Genomic DNA, 22,691 nt, shown 5'->3' with positions numbered 1-22,691 from the left:
CTTTACAACCAATGAAGTACTTTGCTGAAATGGAGTCATGGTTGCAATTTGGGAAACCAAGCACTTTGGGAGGAGATTGGGACCAGAATGGACAGGAGATTGGGACAGGGACGGGGAGGAGATTGCGACTGTGATGCGGAGAGAATGGGAACGGGATGGGCAGGAGATTGGGAGTAGAATGGGGAGATTGGGACTGTGATGGGCAGGAGATTGGAACTGGGATGGGGAGGAGATTTGGACTGTGATGTGCAGGAGAATGGGAACGGGAATGGGAGGAGAATGGGAATGGGAATGGGAGGAGAATGAGAACAGAGAGGAGATTGAAACTGGGAGTGAGAGGAGCTTGGGCTGGATATGGAAGGGGTCTGATGATCACAGTGGAAGGATTTTAATCTGGAGACTGACCGGGGCAGACAGACAATTGTTATTGCCCAGAACTGGTACTGGCTGGAATTTGCCATTCATAATACCTGTGGGTGGTGTCACATGGCTAACACCAGACCTCAGGACAACATTAAAAAAATCAATAATCAGAGATTAACAATGTGCCTCGACCCATGAGGAAAAAAATTCCTCATGTACTCATTATAAATTGGACAAATCATCCCTGGCCTTTGTCTCAAAGCTTATGAAAAAAGAGTCTTGGCTCTGTGACCCAGACCCACACAGGTCACCTCTTGTGCTACTTTCCCAATTTATTTTGAGAGCCGCTCCTCATTACTGGAACTTTCCAGAAACACAAGTGCACAAAGCAAGCAGCAGCGCCACCAGCAGGCAGTGCACAGAAGTGTCAACAACTGCAACCACGTACAAAACGTTCCCATGTAGTTACAGGAATTTAATAAAGAATGAACTTGTGTTTATATCGCAGCCTCAAGACTAGACATAGCACTTCCCAGACAATACAGTGTTTTCTCAAGTGTAATCATCATTGTAGTGCAGGAAACAAGGCAACTAATTTACATACAGCAACCTGTAATGAGCAGGAAATCTGTTTCAGCGATGCCCAATGAGGGATAATGAGAAGTCGGGCTATGAGATAGTCTGCCTACCTCTGATGGTTCAAATCCCATTTCAGATGATGGAGCACTTAATCCAGGCTGACACTCTGGTGCAACACTGAGGGAGCACTGCACTATCAGAGAACAAAGAACAAAGAAAAGTACAGCACAGGAACAGGCCCTTCGGCCCTCCAAGCCTGTGCCGACCAAGTTGCCCGTCCAAACTTAAATCTTATGCACTTCAGGGGTCCGTATCCCTCTATTCCCATCCTATTCAGCATGATAGCATTGTGCTTAGCACAATTGCTTCACAGCTCCAGGGTCCCAGGTTCGATTCCCGGCTTGGGTCACTGTATGTGTGGAGCCTGCACATCCTCCCCGTGTGTGCGTGGGTTTCTTCTGGGTGCTCCGGTTTCCTCCCACAATCCAAAGATGTGCGGGTTAGGTGGATTGGCCATGCTAAATTGTCCTTAGTGTCCAAAATTGCACTCAGTGTTGGGTGGGGTTACTGGGTTATGGGGATAGGGTGGAGGTGTGGACCTTGGGTAGGGTGCTCTTTCCAAGAGCCGGTGCAGACTCGATGGGCTGAATGGCCTCCTACTGCACTGTAAATTCTATGATCTACGTATTTGTCACCTCCTCCGGCAGCGAGTTCCAGACACCCTCTGTGTAAAAAACTTGCCTCGTACATCTCCTCTAAACCTTGCCCCTCACACCTTAAACCTATGCCCCTAGTAATTGACCCCAAAGGTGCCGTCTTTCAATGAGATATTAAAACAAAGACTCAAGAGGTCTTGTGGCGCAGTGGGTATCGCCCTGTCTCTGAGCCAGAAGCTCCAGGTTCGAGTCCCACCCCAGGATCTGATGGCCAAGGAATGTGCGTTCATAACACGTCCAAACAGGTTGAGCATCAACCGAAAAATCCTTCCAAATACGCCAATGGCTAAGAATGGGAGAGACTCCTGGTCAGCCATGTTTGATGTGGAGCGACGCCCTTCGACCTAGAAGACCCTGTCCAGAGGCTAGCGAACTGTTCCAGGAATTACTAGCGATGGAAATGGACAAAGTCTGCCTTAGTGCATCGTTCGGTGGGGGCAGAGAATGGGAATTAGAAAACAAAGCCCCACCTGCTCTCTGAGGTGAGTGTAAAAGACCCACAGTATGCCACAAAGTAGAAGAGCAGAGTCAATAAAGGAACTTTGATAATCCAGAAATGAAACACTTGTAGAAATTAATCATCTTGTAACGTTAGTTCCTCTTGAAAGCATGATTATCTCAATTTCTACCTCTTTCCCAAACTTCTTTGAAAAAACTCCGTGGTCGACAGCTCCAGGTACCCGACAAACACGGCAAATCCCCTAACTAAGAAACAGCACAGAACGTAGCAATCCGAACAAGCACATTTGCTGCAATATTCTTTACAACTCGTGGGTCTAGTTATAATTAGGACCACGTGTCTCCTGACTAGATCTTAAAGCATATTGTATCCCAGTACAGTAAACCAGAGGACCAGACTAATGCTCTGCCATCTTGAACCACTAAAATCCATGTGGTGTAGGTACACCCACAGTGCTGTCAGGAAGGAAGTTGCAGGAATTTGCAAAGGTTAGACGATAATGGGAGATAGCAAGTAGAGAAACAAATTTCAGATTCCAGCATCCGCAGTAACTTGCTTTTATCTTAATTCTCTGGGGATGCAGGTTCATATCCCACGCTAGCAGCACTCAATGGGTAGAATCTGGAATTAAAAGCTAGATGCAGTCTGGTGCTGTCAGCTCTTGTCCACTGGTATTTTATTTGTTTTATTCTTTCACAGGATGTGGGTGTCACTGACTAGGCCAGAATTTGTTGCCCAGCTCTGACTGTTCTTGAGAAGCTGTTGGCGAGCTACCTTCAGTTGGTGCAAGTCACCTTCCAGAGACTGGAATGCACAAATCCCGGCTCACACTCCAGTGAAGTACCGATGTAGTGCTGTGCTGTTGGAGGTGCTGTCTTGCAGTTGGGATGTTGAACAGCATCCCCACATTGCCCCCTCAGATGGATATAAAAAGATCCCCATGGCCACCATGTTGAAGACCAGCAGCAGCGCCCTCCCCGGTGACCTGGCTGCTATTTAGCCCTCAACCAATATTCTAAAACAAAGAAAAACAGATTATCTGATCATTATCGCATTTCAGTTTGTGGAAACTTACTGTGTACACATTGGCTGCTGCATTTCCTGCTTTACTACAGTTATTATCCTTCAGATGCAAATCATTGGCTATAAAGCACTTTGAGAGGTCCTGAGGTCTTGAAAGGAGCTATATAAATGCACGCAGGGAGCATTGTAATTGACTGAAGTATTCACAAAAGGAGGGCTACTTGAAATTTAAAAATTACATTGCCGGGTGAGAAAGGAGCAGGAGATTGCGATTAATAGGATAGCTCTACTAAACCATAGAATTCCTACAGTGCGGAAGTATGCCATTCGGCCCATCGAGTCTGCATTAACCGTCTGAAAGAGTACCCTACCTAGGCCCTCTCCCCCTAACCCCACCTCAAATGCACATCTTTGGACCCGAAGGGGCAATTTTAGCAAGGCCAATCCACCAAACCTGCACATCGTTGTGGGAGGAAACCTGAGCACCCGGAGGAAAGCCACGCAGACATGGAGAGAAAGTGCAAACTCCGCATTGACAGTGCCCCGAGGCCAGAATCGAAATCGTGTTCCTGGCACTGTGAGTCAGCAGTGCTAACCACTGTGCTACCGTGCCACCCCAAAGTGCTGACATTGGCTACATGTGCCAAGAGGCCTTTAGCTCAGTTGGCTGGACAGCTAAGTCATGATGCAGGGCAGGACCAACATTGTGGGTTCAATTCCCATACCAGCTGAGGTTATTCATGATGGTCTCCCCTTCTCAACCTGGGACTATGGTGACTTCAAATATTAATAAAACTAAAGGAATAATCAAGTGATGGGAATGTTTGATCCGTAGTCTTATCCCATTATTTTCTCCCTTGCAATCCAGGAACAAAGATGTATTTCTGGTATCCAGGGTGGGACATGGAGCACTTTAAAGGTTTAGGGAGCTTTCTTCCCCTAAAACATGGTTTTGGATCAAATTACATTTTTGTTTAGTTGACTGAGCACTGGCAACACCACCGTGAACCAGGTGCTAGCAGATTCCCCTAAACACCTGCTTCCGTCTGAGAAGAGGGGTCACCGGCAATATTGAAATGGTCTGGATCTGGTAAATGCTTTCAGGGTCGGGAGGGGGGGAGCGGGAATGAGTAACCATTGGGATAGTTGGAAAATCCCAGCCTTTGTGCTTTGGAGATGATATCCTACGTATCACAGCCTTGCTGTTGGGGATAAATCGTCGAGCGGCGATTGGCCACTGGAAGGAGGGACGACGTCAGGGGCGAAGTCACCTCTGGGCTCTTCTGAAAACACAGCTGGATCATTGGTCACTCAGACATGCTGGACAGCTGGGAGACCCAAAACCAGCAAGAAGATAAATGGAAAGGTTTATGGGCTGTTGATGTCGGTCTGTAATCATCTTTAAATTCACTTCGAAACTCATGCTGAGAGGTGACCATTAGTCTTCAAACAATTGACTGTGCAACTATCTCCTCTGTTACCATGCAGATAGTGAAACTTAAATTTAATAAAAATCTTGAATAAAAAGTCTAATGATGACTGTGAAACCATCGCCGATTGTCCGAAGAACCCATCTGCTCGCTAATTATCTTTAGGGAAGGAAATCTGTCGTCCTTATCTGGTCTGGCCGGTATGTGACTCCAGGTCCACAGCATCTGGTTGACTCTTAAAATGACACTCAGTTCAAAGACAATTAGGGACGGGCAACAAATGCTAACCTTGCCTACGAAGCCCACATCCCATGAAAGAATTTTTAATAATTTTACTTGCGGCAGAAGAGGCCCAAGCAAAGTGGGTGGCCTGGCAGGTTTTACTGTACAGGCTAGTACTGTACAGCACCACTTCTGGAGGTCTCCTGTCCGTATCAGAGCCACATGCCCGCCACCTGCCCCACTCCAACCAAAGCATACCCTCCTTTGATTCTCCCCCTCCCATGCCTCTCACACCGAGCCCCCCCCCCCCCCCCCCCCCCCCCCCACAACACGCATCCCCTCAAACTACTCATTCTGCTTCTGGGACCAGCCAGTCAGGCCCCATTGATATACCAGACTTGCCTTCAGTCCAGCCTCCATTTGCTCCTTTTCCTCAGGGAATGCCTGCAGTGCCATAATTGGCCACCGCTCAAACCTGGCACTGCTGGGACTACCGAATGGCTGACTTTCCAATTGGCAGGATTGGACGGCAGATGGGCGTGCATGTCTCGTGCTGAGCAAAATTTAAATGTCTACGATTATCTTTTTTAACAGGGGGAAATTTGATGTTCAAAAAGGCTTGGGTGTGCTTGAACAAAGAACACAAAAAGTTAGCATGCATCAGCAAGCAATTAGGAAATCATGTTGACTTTAACTGGGGATTGGATTGCAGGGAAAACGAGAAGCCTTGCTGCAATTGTACAGGGTTTTGGCAAGACCACATCTGGAGTACTTTGTACCCTTTTGGTCTTCACATTTAAGGAGGAATATACTTGCATTGGAGGTGATACAGCGAAGGTTCACTAAATTGCTCCCTGAATGAAGGGGTTGTCCTATGATAAGAATCGGGCCCACATTCTCTGGCATTTAGAAGAGCGAGAGAGGATCTAATTGAAACCTACAAAACTCTAAAGGGGCTTGACGGGATAGACACAAAGAGATTGATATCTAAAACATGGGGGGGGGGGGACACAGTCCGGTGATAAGGGGCCGATCATTTCGACTGAGATGAGGAGAATTTCTTCACTCAAAGGGCTGTGAATCTTTGGAATTCTCTATTTCAGGGGGTTGTGGATGGTCCGTCATTGAATATATTTGAGGCTGGGATAGACAGATTTTTGGTCTCTCAGGGAATCAACGACTATGTGGAGCAATGGGGAAAATGGATGTGAAGTCCAAGATCTGGTGGAGCAGGCTCGATGGGCCAAATGGTCTACTCCTGTTCTTATTTCTTGTGTTCTTGACCTGTTAGCTGGCATAGAATCTTGGAACATTGTCAAAACTCATGTATTCAACAGGAAGAATAGAAAAGGAGTGGACAAACCAGTTTAAAAAACCCAACACAGGCATGATGGGCTGAATGGTCTCGCTGCATGCTGTCATTTCTATGAAAAGGCATACTTTGAAACTTTAAGGGTGTTGCGGCCAGTTCCCAGGTTCAGTACAATTCACATTTCCTCAGATAATGAAGCAGTCCATGTCCAAATGCAGCAAGACCTGGACAATATCCAGGCTTGGACTGACACGTGGCAAGTAACATTTACATCACACAAGTGCCAGGCAATGACCATCTCCCACAAGAGAGGATCTAACCATCACCACTTAACATTCAAAAGCATTACCATGACTGAATCCCCCGTTATCAACATCCTGGGGGGTTACTATTGACCAGGAACTGAACTGGACTAGCCATATAAATACTGTGTCTACCAGAGAAGGTCAATAATTAGGGATCCTGCGAAGAGTTACTCAACCTCCTGACTCCCCAAAACCTGGCCACCATCCACAATCTACAATTCAGGAGTGTAATGGAATACTCTCCATTTGTCTGGATTAGTGCAGCTCCAACAACACTCAAGCAACTTGATACCATCCAGGCCGAAGCAGCCCGTTTGATTGTTACCTTTTCCACATACATTCACTCCCTCCACCACCGGCGCACAATAGCAGCCATGTATACCATCCACAAGATGCACTGCAGCAACTCACCAAGACTCCTTAGGCAGCACCTTCCAAACCCACGACCACTACCATCTAGAAGGACAGGGTCAGCTCACACATGGGAACACCACAACCTGGAAGTTCCCATCTAAGCCACTCACTATCTGGACTTGGAAATATATTGCTGTTCCTCAGCTGTCACTGGATTAAAATCCTGGAACTCCCTCAGTGACAGCACTATGGATGTACCAATACCTCAGTGACTACAGCGGTTCAAGAAAGCATCTCACCAACACCTCCTCCAGGGCAATAAATTCTGACGTACCCGTAAATTAATTTAAAAATTAGTTTCCAAATTTTGTTCATCCCCATGAGATCCCTCAAATGGTTACCCTCCGTCCCCTTTGTGTGAACTGTCTCAGTACGAGACCCCCCCCCCTCCCCCCAATTTGTAAAAATCCCAGATAACTGTCCCAATTGGTTAATGTCCAGTAGGGATACCCCATAATTGTCATGTTCCAAGTGGGGAAGGATGAACCAGCTCCCTTTCTTTATTTCTTTTTTTTTAAATTTAGAGTACCCAATTCATTTTTTCCAATTAAGGGGCAATTTAGCGTGGTCAATCCACCTACCCTGCACATCTTTGGGTTGTGGGGGTGAAACCCACGCAAACACGGGGAGAATGTGCAAACTCACACGGACAGTGACCCAGAGTTGGAATTGAACCTGGGACCTCAGCGCCGTGAGGCTGCAGTGCTAACCCACTGTGCCACTGTGCTGACCTTCCCTTTCTTTATTGAACCCCCTCTGTTGGTTGCAACGAGATTAGTCCAACAAGGATTCCTTCCTTTGAAGATCCCTTCCCCATTCTTAATATTTAAATGAACTACTAAAGGTACAAAATGATAAACACACTTGCATATACATTGATACAGATTAGAAGTGAGAATTGGGCACAGCGCTGAGGATCAGGGTTCAATTCCAGCCCCGGGGCACTGTTCATGTGGAGTTTGCACATTCCTGGGGGGGGGGGGGGGGGGGGGGGGGTGCGGAATCCACAAATTCACCTGGACATTCCACGCAGGGTGTGATGATACTCATCTCCCATGATCTCCCATTGTCTCCACTGGAGATGACAATTAATTTATGTATGCTTTAGATGTATCTTTGTCGTCTCCACTGGAGATGACAATTAATTTATGTATGCTTTAGATGTATCTTTGTCTGGAAACAGTGTGTGGTTCTATTGTCTCTCTCAGAATATCATCAAGCAGCAATTCAGCCAGTGGCTGACAGCCACCTTTGGCTTGTACGTCCATTTTGGAAACACTCGCAGACCTTATTCAGAGACCAATGCTTCCAGATGTAATTTGGTGTTTTCCCTTCATTATTATGACAAGGGGCTAACATTCCTTTCCCTGTTCCAAATGGATCCTCAACATGCAGAGAGCAAGGAAAAGCTGAGAGATCAGGGCTTTTGCTTAAACCTGAAAAGTTTAAACCTCAGTGAAAGCAGAAAAAGGTGAACCTTAAACCAGAAGTTTTGACTTTCTGGCTCAGAGTTGAAAGTGACACTAGGCCAGGGCCAATATATTTAAATGTATGCGTTTTGTAACATCACCACCGTTTTTGAGGATGAATTGCTGAAGTAAATTGGTTAAGCGTGCCCTCTGTAAGAATAAGTCCAACCTTTCAGCGTGCTCTATTGCTATTGCTTCACAAGCGCTTTACAAGGGTTATAAGCTATTGTTCCAGGGACAAAAATATTTGTTTAGTCGCTTTAAGTGACTTCCCATTGTGAGGAGGCTGAGAGTGGAAGGATGGGAGCCACTGAAGGATAGAAAGACTGCAATCTGCTCATGTCTGGCTGACTGGATGGACAGCAAGGCAGGATTAATGGGCTGTATCACATTTTTAAGAAATGTGAGTCATACCACAGATCGGCCAGAAACAAAGCACGAAGGAACAGCAAGCGTTTTGAGATTAAAAGTGTTTTTGTCTCAATGCAGTGCGGGGATTTAAGCTGAAATGCAAGGACTGGCTGGGGCTCAGGTTAGCAGCGTTGTGGTGGAGCCTGTGGGAGAATGACACGCTCAGCTAATAACACAACACATTAAAAGCCCAGAAATGCAGAAGGGGGTCAGGGTTCATGGCACCTGACCCACCCCCTTTTCCAGTCCAACTCAAGCACAATAGCTGCCATCAGTTGGGTGCAGTTGTCTCCTCAGGAATGCACAAAACATTCCGTTTAACTTGGGAAAAGAACATCCAACAACAACCATAAAAACCCAGAGAAATGCTGCTGTGGAGTTTCAGCGCTGTGTGTGCCTGTCTCTGTGGACAGTTCTGTGTATCTGTGCATGTGTGTCTCCGTCAGTGTGCATGTCAGTGTGTCTCTCTGTGTGTGGTGTGTGTGCATCTGTGTGTCTCTGTTAGTGTATCTATGTCTCTGTCAGTGTGTGTGTCTCTGTCAATGTGTGCGTATCTGTGACAATGTATATGTGTCTCTCAGTGTGTGTGTGTGTGTCTGTCAGTGTATGTGTGTTTGTATCTCTGACAGTGTGTGTGTGTGTGTGTCAGTGTTTGTGCATCTGTGTGTGAGCTTGTGTGTCTGGGTGGGTGAGTTTGTGTGTGTTTGTGAGTCTGTGCATCTGTGTGTGCTATTGTGTGTGTGAGTTTGTGAGTGTGTGTGTATGTTACAGATCCTGACCTGAAACCGTTACTAATTCCAAGAAGCTGCAGAATTGACAGCCCCAGTGAAATACCTTCAGCTTCTTTCCCAGATACAAACATGACTCTGTGTGGAACATTCTAACACTCCGAGTTATCCACCACCATTCCTGCTGAAGCCAATCTCCACCCCAGTGAGACGGGCTCCTGTCCCATCTGTGCTCGCTCACTCTTGGCTGTTGGAGAGGAATTCACAATCAGGCTGTCTGTCTGATCTCCCGTCCATTATGTTATCAAGAGGTTTAAGCTTCAAGTACACAATGAACAGAAATGCTGAAGGGTAGGCCTGCACTGACATTAATTTAGTACAAAGGGACCACATGGGGACTGTCTTACTAAGAGCCTGAGTTCATGGTGAAGGACTCCTTTCTAATGCTGATTGCCTTCTCCAGGAGCTTCATTCCGCACAGATCAGATCATAGACTGGCTGCACCAGGACCCACTTAAAACTTGCATGAACAACACGGAGCTTGTCACAGTAATGAGACCTCAGTCAAAATGAAGCCGGGTTTCCTGAGAAATCACATTCACTGCTCGCCTGCCGAAATATAATTCCAAGGAGACTGTCACGGAGGGTGAACTAAAGGCCACTCCACCCCTTCCCTTTGGACCTCCCGCCCTCTAGTCCTACTCCTCCCTTCATCTCACCCGTCCCTGCTCGCCCAGCCCTCCAGTCCTGCCTCTGTCCCAAACGTCCACAATGGCCGTGCCTCCTGTGCGCGGACTTGGAGCAGCTCGTGTTTTTCGTCTTCCTTTGATCAGTAAAAGGAAGACAAAGGTGACATCTGCTAACCTGAAAGGCGTGGATGAAGTGAAGCACACAGGGTGCACGCCACTTATACACAGCCGGGGATCAGACCATTCTAATTACCTGCTGTCGGGGAACTTAATTTGGAGCGGGAAACGTGATTACCGCGAATTGACCTTTTATGACATGCGAATGGAGCAAATTTGGTTCCTGACATTGCTCAGCAGGAACTTCAAACCACATCTAACCCACCCTGAAAGTCAAGAGAACAAAATTCCAAACTATTTTCCTGCCGTCGGGAAACTTTTTTTTGACTCACTCCCACCATGATTCCCGCTGCTGGTGGGAATGGAAGATTTCGCTCATTGCCTGTGTATTATGAATTGCCGATTAGTGGGATGATCCTCTCAGTATTGACCACATCAAGTCCCTTCACAACCCTGTACCCTTCAATGAGACCATCTCTCATCCTTCCAAACTCCAGAGGATATTGGTCCAATTTACTCAGTCTCTCATCAGAGCACAATCCCAAGAGTCCATCTAATGAATTTTTGCTGTACCACCTCCAATGCAAGTGTATCGTTCCTTAAATATGGAGACCAAAATTATACACCAAAGCCCTGTACAATCATAGCAACCCTAATAAACCCTTGCCTTCCCAATTTCTTGCGTAGCTGCATTGGAACTCGCTGTGGTCTTTGCATGAATATACGCACTCTAGCCAGCCACATAAGCAGGGAAGTAGAGAGGGCTGGAATCTAAATAGTGGGGGAAGGGGCCAAATTGGGGAAGATGTGCTGAACCAAAGAGTAGAGACAAGCCAAGAGAAAAAAAGTACTAATATGGGAATGATAAACAGAATGTGACAGGAAGGGACAGAGCGTACAAATCTAAGAATAAATCAACAGATAAGGCTGGATGTTCCAAAAATAATCATGTCAAGGGGAGGTGAGTAGACTCTTTGTTAGCAATGTCATTGGCTGGTAATTGTGTGGGATGAATGTTACTCGTCACTTAACAGCTCAAGTCCGATCTAGCTATATACGAGAATGATTGCTTCATTGCCTGAGGAATTGAGAATAACACTGCAAATATCAACAAATATCTCCACTTCTGACCGCAACATGGAAGGAATGTCATTGGTGAAGCACTTAAAAATGGTTGGGCCTAGGACAGTATCCTGAGGAACTCCTTCATTGATTTCCTGAAACTGAGCTGATTGACCTCCAACAATCACCTCTATCTTCCTTAGAGTAGGTACGACTCCAGCCAGTGGAAACGTTTCCCATGATTTTCAAGGAGGATGGGTACATTCGTGGAACCTCCTCCTCCCATTAGTTGCGGGCCGGTTTAGCTCAGTTGGCTGAACACAAATAGGCACAAATGGCGCAGGTTCAATTCCCGTACCGTCTGAGTCTATCCATGAAGCTCTCGCCTTCTCAACCTTGCCCCTCACTTGAGGTGTGGTGATCCTCAGGTTAAATCACCACCAGTCAGCTCTCCCCCTCAAAGGGGAAAGCAGCTTATGGTCATCTGGCACTTTGGCGGCTTTACTTTTAAGTTGTATAATTGTTTACTGGCATTTGTTGCTGAACGCAATAAGGTGCCTCTCATTTGTAAAGAAATATACCATCAATCACATAGAATTCAGCTCCCTCATTCTGTGAAGCTTAAAGTCCATCGTGAGATCAATTGATAGTATTGTTACAGTTCTGAATAAGCAATGCACCCACTCCCTGTTTTCGCCCCGTAACCCTGCACATTCTTCCTTTTCTGATAAATATCCCATTCCCTATTGAAGTCCTCGAGTGAATCAGCCTCCACCAGAATCTCAGGCAGCTCATTTCAGATCTTGACCACTGCATGAAATAGTTTCTTCTCACGGTGGCACAGTGGTTAGCACTGCTGCCTCACAGCGTCAGGGACCCGGGTTCAATTTCAACCTTAGGTGACTGTCTGTGTGAAGTTTGCACATTCTCCCCATCTCTGCATGGGTTTCCTCCTACAGTCTAAAAATGTGCAGGTTAGGTGGATTGGCCATTCTAAATTGCCCCTCACCGTCCAAAGGTTCGGGGGGTGGGGTTATGGGTTACAGAGATAGGACGGGGCAGTTGTCCTAGGTAGGGTGCTCTTTCAGAGGGTCAGTGTAGACTCAATGGGCTGAATGGCCTCCTTCTGCACTGTAGGTATTCAATGATTCTATGATTCAGGGGCTTTTCACAGTAACTTAATTGAAGCCTACTTGTGACAATAAGTGATTATTATTATTATGTCTCCAATGTATCTTTTGTCAGTTGCCTTAAATTGTACCTTTTTCTTCTTGACCCTACCAACAAAATTTATCAACAGTAGCATTTACATAGCGCCTGTAATATCATAAAACATAATCACTCAGAACCGTAATAAGCACAAAGTCAGGCAGGATTGGCCTCATCTCAATGGCTTTGTCTCTCATCAAAACCTAATAACTGGGGCTTTAACTGAAAGAGTTAACCAAGATGTGGTGGGCCTCTGGTGTGGTTGAGGAATGAATGTCGGGGGAGGAATGGGAAACTACAACAGGGAAAGTGCACCCGCAAAGTAAGGAATGAAGCAATGAAAGCGGAATGAATCCAGCAAAAGGGGAAAGTTCCTGGTCCTTTGCCTCGTGGCATTCCTGGGGTTTATGCCCCTATCGCAGCAACGTACATTTGACGTGCTGCCTGCCTTTGAAAGCAAGAAAATCCTGGAGAGAAAATAATTCAGGCCAACTGCTTGATTTCTCAGAGACCAAATTGGAATCTACGGCTGCAATTAAATGATGTTTTCACTCAGTAGAAAAGACACATTCTACGTGATGCACCGTCAATTACCACAAGACGAGAATGTGGAACAATCGAGGCTTTATTGAACTACATGTTGTGCCTCCTGTAGCTGGAACCAGAATGGCTGCAGCGTAGGAGAGCATACACTTTTATACGCCACCTGCTGGGTGGAGCCAGCAGGCAGGTATTTACCAACGTACCTCTAATATACGGGCAGTGCCGTAATACATATAATTTACCGCTAGTGGTGACTACCACACTACGGCTGCAATTTAATGACATCTTCACTTAGTAGAAAAGATATATTCTAGGGTTTATGGTAAACCATTGGGATTCCACCATACTATCCAATATTAAAATTGTCCTAGTCTAGGCAGTGATGGGCAACCTCGACGAGTGAGTGGACTGCATGAGTGTCCCTCCTTCATCTCAATGGGTCCTGTAGGAAGCTCCACTTCAGGCCAATTATCAATAAGCACACAGACAACACGCTGGGAGATTGTTCTTTCCTCAACACCCGTTTCCACAAGGACACTTGTAAATACATTCACTATGAGCTTGATATCAGGGCTGCTCACTAACCATGACCCCATGAATAAGATTAAATAAAGTTAATACAAATATTTCATTAAAAGTTATAGAAAATGCTTGATCATTTAAAAATTTTTTTAGAATACCCAATTTATTTTTCCAATTAGGGGGCAATTTAGCATGGCCAATCCACCTACCCTACACATCTTTGGGCTGTAGGGGTGAAACCCACACAAACACGGGGAGAATGTGTAAACTCCACACGGACAGTGACCCAGAGCCGGGATCGAACCTGGGACCTCGGTGCCGTGAGGAAGCAGTGCTAACCACTGCGCCACCGTGCTGTCCTTTGATCATTTATATAATAATAACGAACTGTCCGCAACTTCAAATGGTAAAAACAAAATAAATATTTACACTTTGGACAAAGAGGGAGCGACGGCTCTCACAGTCCATGTTGTGAGCAATCAGCACGCACATCACTTCACTTCCCTTTGCTTTACGAGCAAATCACTTCAGTCATTCCGGGAGGGAAAAAAACGGCATGAACAGAATGTGGCCACCCTGTATGTGGACAACGATCGCACTCAGAATCCTGATAGGCCCCAGGTTGCCCACCACTGTCCTAGAGTTGACTAGAATTAAGAATTAATCAGCAGGTCACTGCAGCAACACCAGGAGTAAAATGATTGGAACATTAAAAAATAAAGGGTAATTTAAAATCATTTTTTTTATTAGTTCTTAAAATATTGGAGATGTGGAAGGAAAAGCTGTTTGAGTGGGCTGAAGCAGGTGGAGAGTTGTATGATGAAAATCCCAGGGATATGTCCCATCAGAGTTGGTAATTATGGGACCAACACATTTCTAACAAATCCCTCTGTCACTTTAGAGTTGTTAACTTTTTGTTTTATATGGGTTAACAGCTTGCTTAAAATGTTGGATGTCGGGATTTCATGCAAATATTTGCTACTAATGTTGCAAAGTAGGGTTGAATCCCAAACCAAGCCATCCCAGCGAGGTCCCCAGTCAAAGAGAACAGTGGTCTAACTCGAATTCAAAATTGCACCTTGATGTGTTATGTACTCTGGGATAACACAGGCTACAACTGGATGCAGCTTTGACCAAAAGATACTCCAGACCTTGAAGTTAGTTCAATCTGATTTATTGAACCAGTAGCACAGTTAGCACAGTTCTCTATGAGTTCGACTCTCTGCTAACCTAAGTGTGGTTACTCTGTCTGACTGAACTAGACTAGTTCTTAGCCACGTGCTGGAGGTGTGATACTGTACATACACCCTGACTCACTCTGTAGATGTTCATCAGCGGAAAGAGGCGGAGTGTGAGTGCCTCGTGCCTTTTATAGTGAGATACCATCCCTTAGTGTCCTGCCTGCTCATTGGTCATGTCCTGTTCTCTGTGTTCATTAATTGCCTGTCTGTGATTGTCCATCATTACCTGCATGTCTGCATATCATGACACACCTGATGACCGCATCAGACAAACGGCAGCACGGTAGCATTGTGGATAGCACAATCGCTAAGGAGCCGGTGCAGACTCGATGGGCCGAATGGCCTTCTTCTGCACTGTAAATTCTATGAAATTCTATGACTCCAGTCATGACCTCGAAGGTTTCTGTCTTATTTCCGTTGGTGAGGACTGTCACCGACATCTTGTCGTAGATGAGTCAGAGGATGTTGATGATCTTTTCTGGACTGCCAGCCTTTGGCAGGGTCTTCCATAGCACCACCCAATTGACTGTGTTAAAAGCCTTGGTCAGGCCAATGAAGACCATGTAGAGTGGTTAATGAAATTGCCGAGCAGTGAAAATCATGTCTGCTGTTCCATGTTTTGGTCAGATGCCACACTGGCTTACTGGAAGGATTTCTTCAGAGACTGGCAGAAGGTGACTTGGGAGGATTTGGGCTATAATTGTCTCAGAGATGGAAAGTAGGGAGATTCCTAGGTCATCCCCACAGTCCGTTTTGTCTCCTCTCTCGAAGGTGGTGGTTGCCCTGAGGCCGACAGGAATCTCTTCTCTGTCCCAGTTTTCAGCAACAGCTGATAGAGGGTACTGGTGGTCTCTTCTCCTCCAAATTTGAAAATCTCCACTAGAATCCCGTCGGCTCCTGAGGTTTTTCTATTCTTCACGTGTTTAATGGAGGCTTCGACTTCGTCCACGCTCGGTGGGAATCCAAGATCATCTTTGATGGGAAGTTGGGAGATCTCCTCACATATGCCCGCATCTATTGTTAAGCTCCAATAGTAAGCCTATAATAGAAAGCAGGTCTTGACTTATTTGACTCCAAGTTTGTGTTCAGCAATCACTTCTCCAATGACACCACAGTGCCACCTGTATCCCCATTATATTTTATACAGTCTATTAAACAATAAGTGCAGCCTGTTAAACAATGAAAACCCCAATTCCAAGTGCTAGGGAACAATAACTCTTCCCCCTCTTAAAAAACAAAGTTCATCTTTAACTTTGTCCTAAATTACAATATACCATAAGATCCATGATTGTATCACAGTTTTGGCGTTCTTTGAAGTGTTGTCTCCATTGAAGGCTGATCTTTTCTTTGTCTCTCAAGAGGGTTCTGCCCTTACTGTGCACCAGTTTGAGGCCTAGGGTATTGGCTCCTTGGTGGTACTGATGAAAACCCAGGTGTCGTGCTTGTCGGTGAGGTGATGCAGCTCTTTCGCTTTGTCAGTCCACCGTTGATTCTTGATTCCCTAGTTCTTCTTGTACCTCCACCTTGATGAGCTCTCCTGTTTGCCTTGCTGGTTACGTCGTTTTGCCAGACGCGGAGAGCTTTCCTATTCTTGTCGATGAGGTCTTGGATGGTGTGGTCGTTCTGATCGAACCAGTCTTGGTGTTTCCTGGTCTTGTAGCTGATGATTTCTTCACAAATTGAGATGATGGCCATCTACAGTTCTTTCCAGTTTTGCACCACTCTATTAGAATAAACATGTTGGAGATTTTGGAAAAGACATTCTTGGAAGTTCACTAGCATGCTTGGTTCTTAAAGCCGCTCAACATTTATCTTTTTTCTGAGCTGTTTCTTCATCTTCTGCTGCCTCTGGTGGAGTTTGATGGGCATAGAGGAGCGGATGAGCTAGTGGTCTGTGCAGTGGTCATCTGCACTAGTCATCATTTTGGTGATGAGGGTATGCTTCTAGCCTAGGATCGGACAATGGCAAAGTCGATCATGTGCCAGTGTTTGATTGTGGCTGTCTCCAGGAAGTCTTGAACTTGTCTTTTTAGTGAAACAGTGTGTTAGTGATGGCAAGTTGGTGTTCCATGCATTTGGTGAGCAGGAGAACCCTATTGGAGTAGCAATTCCCAATTCCTTCCTTTGCGAAGATTTCTTTCCAGAATGGAAGTTCTTTCCAGCCAGGGTGTTGCCGTACCCAAGGATGATGATTTTATCTTCCTTAGGAAAGTTGGAGAGCATGGCATCCAGGGTGGAGTGGAAGCCTTCTTTGAAATCATCATTAGCTTGAAGGACTTGGCGTAGGCACTCACGGCCACTGCCTGCTGGTTTCCAGTAGCACAGTAGTTAGCACTTCTGTCTCACAATGCCAGGGACCCGGGTTCAAATCTGGCCTTGGGTTACTGACTGTCTGGTGTTTGCATGTTCTTCCCATGTCTGAGTGGGTTTCCTCCGCGTGCTCTGATTTCCTCTCACAGTCCAAAGATATGTCGGTTAGGTGGAATGAGCAAGCTATTGCCAGGGGGGGGGTGCCTCCGATGGGGTCTGGCCCGCGATCGGGGCTCACCGATCAGCGGGCTGGCCTCCCCCCCACCCTGGGCCTACTTTGTTGCGCTTCCGGCCCCAGAACTCCCGGGCATGTTGCGTCGGGGCCGGAGTGTTCCGTGAGTCTACCGCACTTTGCCACTGCACATTCGCATGTTGGCGCCGCCCCCAGTCCGCACCAGGATGTAAGGCTGGAGCAGCGTGAACCGCTCCAGCGCCATGCTGGCCCCCTCGCTACTGCCAGTGCCCGTTTCGCGCCCATCGTGAAACGCGACAGCGTTCACGACGGCGCGGACACTTAGTCCCGCGATCGGTGAATCGCGCTCATAATCTGGATACCTTAACATAAGTTCTTTTCATAACATTACTGCAACAGACAAATACAATATATAATAAAACATTCCCACATCCATCACTTACTGGCCTATTTGTGGGAAAAATTGAAATGCAGGCTGTACCACCCCTTTCAATCCAATCTCCACCCAGGTACTAATTGCCAGTCCACAGAGTGTGTCTGTACTCACTGAGTGTCTCCACTGGAAAGAGGAAGATCATGTGTGCTGTGTCCTTTTTCTATGGCTTGGTGTAATGCCCTCCTGTGGTGGTCACCTCTGTGAGTCAGTTTTGGCTTGTCGATGCTCCACATCTGGAGTCAAAACATTCAGGAATGCATTTGCTTGTGGAGAGGCTCAAGCGAATGAGGTTTGAAGTAACGTGGTGTCACTGGAGTCACCAGTAGTCTCACTGTGATCGTCGAGTGCCTCTGTACATTCTAGCTGAGGTCTGTCACATTACACATCTTGTATGGGAAGTGGGATGCCATCGTCTCTTGTCCCACATACAGTGGGTAGAGCCTCAGTAGCTTCTTGTTGTTCACTTGAGCTGGGTAGACTGTCAATGTCTTCTTCTTGTGGCTCAAACAATCTGGGTGGACTGTCATAGACTTCTTGCTGTTCACTGGAGCGTGGTAGACTGGCATAGTCTTTCTGTTGTTCACTTGAGCGTGGCAGACTTGCATCATCTGCTTCTGGTTGTTCAGAGGAGGTTGCTAGACCCTCATGGTCTTGTTCATGCAAGGACTGCGCTTTGGAGTCTTGCGTTGCTTCTATCGTGGAGGCTGCCCACGAACTCGCTGTGGAGGCTTGTGTCACTCGAGTCACTTCTTGTTCATGCAAGGACTGCGGTGTGGAATCTTGCATCGTTTTCTGTGTGGAGGCTGAGACCCTGTGTGGTGCGTGGCCCACTCTCTGTGTGGAGTCGGGGACTCTTTGTGGTGCATGGACCACTCTCTGTGTGGCAGCAGGCCGCTCTCTGTGGACTTGTACCGCTCTCTGTCTCTTGGCATCAGGCCACAGCATAATCCTGCACTCACGAGTCGGGATGTCATATATGCTGGGCTGAAGATCCTCAAATCCGAAGAACAAATCCACGTCTGTGTTGGATTCTTCACTGTGGAACACATCTCATTGCGTTTCAGATTTGGTACTGGGGTCGCCATCTCCAATGATGAAACCTTCATCTGAGTCGTAGTCTTCTAGGACCATATCATCACGTTTTGTGTTGGAGCTGGCATTGGGCTCGCGATGTCCAAAGAAGAATTCAAGGTCTGAGTCATTGTCTTCAAGGACTGTATCATCGCTTTGGGCAGTGCTAACTGCTTGTTGCAGGGTTCTGCGGAGGTTACTTTCAGCTACTGGTCGAATTTCAGGCATTGTGCTGTCGTTCCAGGTGAAAGAATCGGGTTTTACGGCTTAAATCCTTTTTTTTTTTCGTGTTTTGGGACATTTCCCCTTTAAGTGGCCGTGGTCTGGGGCCTCTGATGTCACGAAGCGTGTGACATAGGTCATAGGAAGAGATTGGGCATGCTCAGATCGCTGTTCCTTTACTTGCGGCATTTTTCTCCACTGCGCATGTGCAGTACCTTTACCAAGTTGGCTGCAATTCAAAACTGCAGATTTCTGCTGCAAGCCTACTTCGTGGTGAGTTTTGGTGCCTCTTTTACCGTTTTTTCTTGTATGTCCCTCGCAGAATTCTTGGAATTTGTCCAGGACTGCCTGGAAGTCGCTCTTGTTTTGCCCCTTTGAGTATTTGAAGGTCTGGAAGATTTCAGCTGCTTCTGGACCCGCGATGGAGAACAGAAGTTTTATTTTTTCTGCATCCGCCGCGCAATCTAGGTCGGACGCTACCAGGTAGATCTCGAATCGCTGCCTGAACCAACGGCAGTTTTCACTGAGATTGCCTTGGTACCTGAGCTGCTGTGGAACCTGAATCCCGAACATCATCTTGCCTGGCTGCTATTGCTGGGTGTCACTGTTTGCTGAGTTGCAACGATATGGATTTAAATGGTCACTCCGTGGGTACCATGTTTTGTTATGCTCTTGATGTAGCATAAGCTGCTTCCTTGATCTGCACTCTGACAAAGGAAGGCTCAGACTGGGAGATAGCTTTAACACGTTTATTAAGCTATTAACGATTCTCCTACTTGGATTCGACTCTACTGTTAATCCTTCTATAGCTACTCAGACTGACGAACCAGTCTGCTACAATCCACATGGTGGGTATTATGTTCAATCAACCCTGTGTCTGTACTCACTGAGTGTCTCCACTGGAAAGAGGAAGATCATGTGTACTGTGTCCTTTTTATATGGGTTGGTGTAATGCCCTCCTGTGGTAGTGTCACCTCTGTGTGTATCGTGAATGCCCATTGGTCGTGTCCTATCTTACTGACCTATTGGTTGAATGTCTGTGTGTCATGTCTCTGGTGCTCCCTCTCGTGTCTATCTAGTCTGCGTGTTTTTATATTAACCCTTTGTGTATTTACAGTGATGCATATCATCACACGGAGCAGACAGTTGACTTAGCTACAAATGTCCGCAGTGGTTCTATTCGACTGGCCGCTGGAAAGCACCCCCCACCTTTCCCCAATCCCCCCCTCCCCAACACCCAAGCTCTCAAAACCTCCTTATGATGAGGCAGTAAGGGCAGCACGGTGGCCTAGTGGTTAGCACAACCGCCTCACGGCGCTGAGGTCCCAGGTTCGATCCCGGCTCTGGGTCACTGTCCGTGTGGAGTTTGCACATTCTCCCCGTGTCTGCGTGGGTTTCGCCCCCACAACCCAAAAATGTGCAGAGTAGGTGGATTGGCCACGCTAAATTGCCCCTTAATTGGAAAAATAATTGGGTAATCTAAATTTATAACAAAAAAAAATGATGAGGCAGTGGAAATACCTGTATCTCAGTTTCTCCCTCCCTCTCTGCACTTGACACTGAGCACAAACCCTGATCCTGTGCCTCACCAACGATGCTGTGCTTTACTGTGTCACCATGACACCCCCAGGGCTGCAAGTGTTTAATTTCCCAGTTTCGAAATGATCCACCCCCGAGTGCATCTTTGTGAAGGGCAGCAAACAGACACATGCACAAAAAAACACACACCACGCTCAGAAATGGTGCTCTCACTTGGCTGTGTTTTATTAGCTAGTTACTGACTGATTTTACCAGTTAACAAGGTGAGTCAGAAGAGCCTTCAGAGCCTGCGGAGCTATATATAACAAGGTCCCCACATCCCCCATTTATGATCCAATAAACAAAGCCTGTTTCCAATCTGTGAACGGCGGGGGGGGAAGGGTTTGCACAAAACCGTTGGGAGCCACAGATGATTGAATCTGGCCATATATCTCAGCTCCTTATGACGCTGATAAATAATGGCCTTGGACACTCAAATAATGAGCCAATTACCAAAACCAGGAGAGTTTTTCCAGATGTCTAATTGAACTGTTGTGAATATGTCTACAAAATTCGACTAACTGATACCTCGATTATCAGCTTGGACAATCGTGACGATGTTTAACGTTCCCAGACCTGCTCTTGTGCTGCTGTGAATTCACAGGAGCATTATTAGAAAAGGCCTTCCCTCAACTTTCAGTCATTATTTAGTGTTAAATTGAGATTATTTATGAACATGTGCCGCATATAAACAATCAGCTCCTGTAGCCAGTTTTCACCCACCCCACATTCTACTCCTTACCAATGAGCCTCGATCTCCCAGTAACTCCTTGTCCTGCTTCAGGTACCACTAAGAGGGTGTTGACAACCAAGGACCTCCAATGCATTGGCCCTTGACTATGCTTGGGAAAGCCAACCCAGCAGCCCCAGGTCCCATTGCCCTTTGCACCTAACTAGAGAGTACCTCAACCCCTGGGCAACTCTCATCCCTCCTTCTTACTGTTCTGTTGTTGATAAATGTGTCCCTCAACCTCCTGCAGCTCTGATCAGTTTTTTTAATGCATTGCATTTATATAGCACCTTTCACTCCCTCAGAATTGCCTGGTGATGAAATGTAAGAAGTGCAGCAGCCACTATGCGCACCTCCAAATCCCAATGAGCTAAGTGAGTAGGTAATCGGCTTTTGGTCTGATTGGTTTAGGAATAAATATTGGCCAGGAGACCAGGGGAACCTCTGTTCTCCCTCAGATATTGGGCTGAATTTTCCGGTCACCCAACTGCGTGCCTCCCGGCGGCACACCGTTTTCTGGCGGGGGGATTCTCTCGTCCCAATGCTTGTCAATGGGATTTCCCATTGAGGCTACCCCACAGTGGGAATAGAGAAGCCCAACAGTCAGAGTATTCCAGCCTTGTCATAGGATCTAAGAGGGAAAATAGGGCCCACAGTCCAAAGATGTGCAGGTTAGGTGGATTGGCCATGTAAAATTGCCCTTAGCGTCCAAAAAGGTTAGGTAGGGTTACAGGGATAGGTGGCGGGTGCTCTTTCCAAGTACCAGTGCAGACTCGATCGGCCGAATGGCCTCCTGCTGCACTGTAAATTCTATGATTCACAATGATTCTATGAGACCAAAAGTCTGCCTATCCCAACCGTAAATGTATTCAACAATGGACCATCCACGACCCTCAGAAAGGGAATTCCAAAGATTCACAACTCTTTGAGTGAAATAATTTCTCCTCATCTCAGTCCTAAACAATCGTCCCCCTTATCCCGAGACTGTGCTCTGAGGTTTAGGATTCCTCGACCAGCGGAAACAATCTCTCAGTGTCCACCCAATCAAGTCCCTTCAGAATCTTGCATATTTCAATGAGATCCCATCTCATTCTTCTAAACTCCTAGAATCTTAGCCCAATTTGTTCAACCTCGCATCTTTGGACAACCCCTTCATCCCAGGAACCAATCTAGTGAACCTTAACCTCCAACACAAGTTTATGACGGTCAATTCAGTTCCTTGTTATTTAGTGAGCTGGTGGGAGAGCAGATAGCATCTCTTTAACCCTTCAGCCTGGAAGTTCCTCAGGGTCACCAGCTTCCGTTCCACATCTCGCCCAATTCAACCTTTCCTATC

This window comes from Scyliorhinus canicula, chromosome 19 (genome assembly GCF_902713615.1).
Source record: "Scyliorhinus canicula chromosome 19, sScyCan1.1, whole genome shotgun sequence".
In the NCBI taxonomy this organism is placed as follows: Eukaryota; Metazoa; Chordata; class Chondrichthyes; order Carcharhiniformes; family Scyliorhinidae; genus Scyliorhinus; species Scyliorhinus canicula.
The sequence above is the reverse complement of the archived record's forward strand: the minus strand, read 5'-3'. Positions refer to the sequence as shown.